A 6127-nucleotide genomic window follows, 5' to 3' on the forward strand; every position below is an offset into this window, starting at 1 on the left:
ACACTGAATACCGTACCAGTGTGTTACACTGAATACTGTACCCTGTGTTACACTGTATACTGTACCCAGTGTTACACTGAATAATGTACCCAGAGTGTGACACTGAATACTGTACCCAGTGTTACACTGAATCCTGTACCCAGTGTTACACTGAATAATATACCCAGAGTGTTACACTGAATACTGTACCCTGTGTTACACTGAATAATGTACCCAGAGTGTTACACTGAATACTGTACCCAGTGTTTCACTGAATCCTGTACCCAGTGTGTTAAACTGAATACTGTACCCAGTGTTACATTGAATACTGTACCCAGTATTACACTTTATACTGTATCCAGTGTTACACTGAATACAGTACCCAGTGTTACACTAAATACTGTACCCAGTGTTACACTGAATACTGCACCCAGTGTTACACTGAATACTGTACCCTGTGTGTTAAACTGAACAGTGTACCCAGTGTTACAATGAATACTGTACCAGTGTGTTACACTGAATACTGTACCCAGTGTTACACTGAATCCTGTACCCAGTGTTACACTGAATAATATACTCAGAGTGTTACACTGAATACTGTATCCAGTGTTACACTGAACAATGTACCCAGAGTGTTACACTGAATACTGTACCCAGTGTTTCACTGAATCCTGTACCCTGTGTGTTAAACTGAATACTGTACCCAGTGTTACATTGAATACTGTACCCAGTGTTACACTTTATACTGTACCCAGTTTTACACTGAATACTGCACCCAGTGTTACACTGAATACTGTACCCTGTGTGTTAAACTGAACACTGTACCCAGTGTTACAATGAATAATGTACCAGTGTGTTACACTGAATACTGTACCCAGAGTGTTACACTGAATACTTTACCAAGAGTGTTACTCTGAAAACTGTACCATGTGTTACACTGAATACTGTACCCTGTGTTACACTGAATACTGTACCCAGTGTTACACTGAATACTCTACCCAGTGTGTTACACTGAATACTGTACCCAGTGTTACACTGAATACTGTACCCAATGTTACACTGAATACTGTACCCAGTGTGTTACACTGAACACTGTACCCAGTGTTACAATGAATACTGTACCAGTGTGTTACACTGAATACTGTTCCCAGAGTGTTACACTGAACACTGTACCCAGTGTTACACTGAATACTGTACCCAGTGTGTTACACTGAACACTGTACCCAGTGTTACAATGAATACTGTACCCAGAGTGTTACACTGAATACTGTACCCAGTTTTACACTAAATACTATACCCAGAGTGTTACACTGAATAATGTACCCAGTGTTACACTGAATTCTGTACCCAGAGTGTTAAATTGAATACTGCACCCAGAATGTTACACTGAATACTGTACCAAGTGTTTCACTGAATACTGTACCCAATGTGTTACATTGAATACTGTACCCAGTTTTACACTAAATACTATACCCAGAGTGTTACACTGAATACTGTACCCAGTGTTACACTGAATACTGTACCCAGTGTTACACTGAATACTGTACCCAGAGTGTTACACTGAATAATGTACCCAGTGTTACACTGAATATTGTACCCATTGTGTTACACTGAATACTGTACCCATGTTACACTGAATACTGTACCCAGAGTGTTAAACTGAATACTGTACCCAGTGTTACATTGAATAATGTACCCAGAATGTTACACTGAATTCTGTACCCAGTGTTACACTGAATCCTGTACCCAGTGTTACACTGAATAATTTACCCAGAGTGTTACACTGAATACTGTACCCAGTGTTACACTGAATAATGTACCCAGAGTGTTAAACTGAATACTGTACCCAGTGTTACACTGAATAATGTACCCAGAGTGTTACACTGAATACTGTACCCAGCGTTACACTGAATAATGTACCCAGAATGTTACACTGAATATTGTACCCAGTGTTACACTGAATCCTGTATCCAGTGTTACACTGAATAAGTTACCCAGAGTGTTACACTGAATACTGTACCCAGTGTTACACTGAATAATGTACCCAGAATGTTACACTGAATACTGTACCCAGTGTTACACTGAATCCTGTACCCAGTGTTACACTGAATAATTTACCCAGAGTGTTACACTGAATCCAGTACCGAGTGTTACACTGAATAATGTACCCAGAGTGTTAAACTGAATACTGTACCCAGTGTTACACTGAATAATGTACCCAGAGTGTTACACTGAATACTGTACCCAGCGTTACACTGAATAATGTACCCAGAATGTTACACTGAATATTGTACCCAGTGTTACACTGAATCCTGTACCCAGTGTTACACTGAATAATTTACCCAGAGTGTTACACTGAATACTGTACCCAGTGTTACACTGAATAATGTACCCAGAATGTTACACTGAATACTGTACCCAGTGTTACACTGAATCCTGTACCCAGTGTTACACTGAATAATTTACCCAGAGTGTTACACTGAATACTGTACCCAGTGTTACACTGAATAATGTACCCAGAGTGTTACACTGAATACTGTACCCAGTGTTACACTGAATAATGTACCCAGAGTGTTACACTGAATACTGTACCCAGTGTCACACTGAATAATGTACCCAGAGTGTTACACTGAATACTGTACCCAGCGTTACACTGAAAACTGTACCCTGTGTTACACTGAATGCTGTAAACAGTGTTACACTGAATAATGTACCCAGTGTGTTACACTGAATACTGTAACCTGTGTTACACTGAATACTGTACCCAGTGTGTTACACTGAATACTGTACCCAGTGTTTTACACTGAATACTGTACCGTGTGTTACACTGTATACTGTACCCAGTGTTAAACTGAATACTCTACCCAGTGTGTTACACTGAATACTGTACCCTGTGTTACACTGTATACTGTACCCAGTGTTACACTGAATACTGCACCCAGAGTGTTACACTGAATACTGTACCCAGTGTTACACTGAATACTGTACCCAGTGTTACACTGAATACTGTACCCAGAGTGTTACACTGAATACTGTACCCAGTGTTACACTGAATAATGTACCCAGAGTGTTACACTGAATAATGTACCCAGAGTGTTACACTGAATCCTGTACCCAGTGTTACACTGAATAATGTACACAGAGTGTTACACTGAATACTGTACCCAGTGTTACTCTGAATACTGTAACCAGTGTTACACTGAATACTGTACCCAGTGTTACACTGAATACTGCACCCAGTCTTACACTGAATACTGTACCCAGTGTGTTACACTGAATACTGTACCCAGTGTTACATTGAATACTGTACCCTGTGTTACACTGAATACTGTACCCAGTGTTACACTGAATACTGTACCCAGTGTTACACTGAATACTGTACCCCGTGTGATACACTGAATACTGTACCCAGTGTGTTACACTGAATACTGTACCCAGTGTTACACTGAATAATGTACCCAGAGTGTTACACTAAATACTGTACCCAGTGTTACACTGAATCCTGTCCCCAGTGTTACACTGAATACTGTACCCAGTGTTACACTGAATATTGCACCCAGTGTTACACTGAATACATTACCAAGAGTGTTACTCTGAATACTGTACCCAGTGTTACACTGAATACTGCACCCAGTGTTACACTGAATACTGTACCCATTGTTACATTGACTACTGTACCCAGTGTTACACTGTATAATGTACCCAGTGTTACACTGAATATTGCACCCAGAGTGTTACACTGAATACTGTACCCAGTGTTACACTGAATACTGTACCTAGTGTTACACTGAATACAGTACCCAGTGTTACACTGAATACAGTACCCAGTGTTACACTGAATACTGTACCCAGTGTGTTACACTGAACACTGTACCCAGTGTTACAATGAATACTGTACCAGTGTGTTACACTGAATACTGTTCCCAGAGTGTTACACTGAACACTGTACCCAGTGTTACAATGAATACTGTACCCAGTGTTACACTGAATACTGTACCCAGAGTGTTACACTGAATATTGTCCCCAGTGTTACACTGAATACTTTACCCAGAGTGTTACACTGAATACTGTACCCAGTGTTACACTGAATACTGTACCCAGTGTGTTACACTGAATATTGTACCAAGAGTGTTACTCTGAATACTGTACCCAGTGTTACACTGAATACTGTACCCAATGGTTTACACTGAATAATGTACCAAGTGTTACACTGAATACCGTACCAGTGTGTTACACTGAATACTGTACCCTGTGTTACACTGTATACTGTACCCAGTGTTACACTGAATACTGCACCCAGAGTGTTACACTGAATACTGTACCCAGTGTTACATTGAATACTGTACCCAGTGTTACACTGAATACTGTACCCAGAGTGTTACACTGAATACTTTACCCAGTGTTACACTGAATAATGTACCCAGAGTGTTACACTGAATACTGTACCCAGTGTTACACTGAATCCTGTACCCAGTGTTACACTGAATAATATACCCAGAGTGTTACACTGAATACTGTACCCAGTGTTACACTGAATAATGTACCCAGAGTGTTACACTGAATACTGTACCCAGTGTTTCACTGAATCCTGTACCCAGTGTGTTAAACTGAATACTGTACCCAGTGTTACATTGAATACTGTACCCAGTATTACACTTTATACTGTATCCAGTGTTACACTGAATACAGTACCGAGTGTTACACTAAATACTGTACCCAGTGTTACACTGAATACTGCACCCAGTGTTACACTGAATACTGTACCCTGTGTGTTAAACTGAACAGTGTACCCAGTGTTCCAATGAATACTGTACCAGTGTGTTACACTGAATACTGTACCCAGAGTGTTACTCTGAAAACTGTACCCAGTGTGTTACACTGAATACTGTACCCTGTGTTACACTGAATACTGTACCCATTGTTACACTGAATACTGTACCCATTGTTACACTGAATACTGTACCCAGAGTGTGACACTGAATACTGTACCCAGTGTGTTACACTGAATACTGTACCCAGTGTGTTACACTGAATATTGTACCAAGAGTGTTACTCTGAATACTGTACCCAGTGTTCCACTGAATACTGTACCCAGTGTGTTACACTGAATACTGTTCCCAGAGTGTTACACTGAACACTGTGCCCAGTGTTACAATGAATACTGTACCCAGTTTTACACTAAATACTATACCCAGAGTGTTACACTGAATACTGTACCCAGAGTGTTACACTGAATACTGTACCCAGAGTGTTAAATTGAATACTGCACCCAGAATGTTACTCTTAATACTGTACCAAGTGTTACACTGAATACTGTACCCAGTGTGTTACACTGAATACTGTACCCAGTGTTACACTGAATAATGTACCCAGAGTGTTACACTGAATACTGTACCCAGTGTTACACTGAATCCTGTACCCAGTGTTACACAGAATAATGTACCCAGAGTGTTACACTGAGTACTGTACCCAGTGTTACACTGAATAATGTACCCAGAGTGTTACACTGAATACTGTACCCAGTGTTACACTGAATACTGTACCCAGCGTTACACTGAAAACTGTATCCTGTGTTACACTGAATACTGTACCCTGTGTTACACTGAATACTGTACCCAGTGTGTTGCACTGAATACTGTACCCAGTGTTACACTGAATACTGTACCCAGTGTGTTACACTGAATACTGTACCCTGTGTTACACTGTATATTGTACCCAGTGTTACACATAATACTGCACCCAGAGTGTTACACTGAATACTGTACCCAGTGTTACATTGAATACTGTACCCAGTGTTACACTGAATACTGTACCCAGAGTGTTACACTGAATACTTTACCCAGTGTTACACTGAATACTGTACCCAGTGTTACACTGAATAATGTACCCAGAGTGTTACACTGAATACTGTACCCAGTGTTTCACTGAATCCTGTACCCTGTGTGTTAAACTGAATACTGTACCCAGTGTTACATTGAATACTGTACCCAGTGTTACACTTTATACTGTACCCAGTGTTACACTGAATACAGTACCCAGTGTTACACAAAATACTGTACCCAGTGTTACACTGAATACTGCACCCAGTGTTACACTGAATACTGTACCCTGTGTGTTAAACTGAACACTGTACCCAGTGTTACAATGA

The sequence above is a fragment of the Pristiophorus japonicus genome, chromosome 24 (assembly GCF_044704955.1).
Source record: "Pristiophorus japonicus isolate sPriJap1 chromosome 24, sPriJap1.hap1, whole genome shotgun sequence".
Classification (NCBI taxonomy): Eukaryota; Metazoa; Chordata; class Chondrichthyes; family Pristiophoridae; genus Pristiophorus; species Pristiophorus japonicus.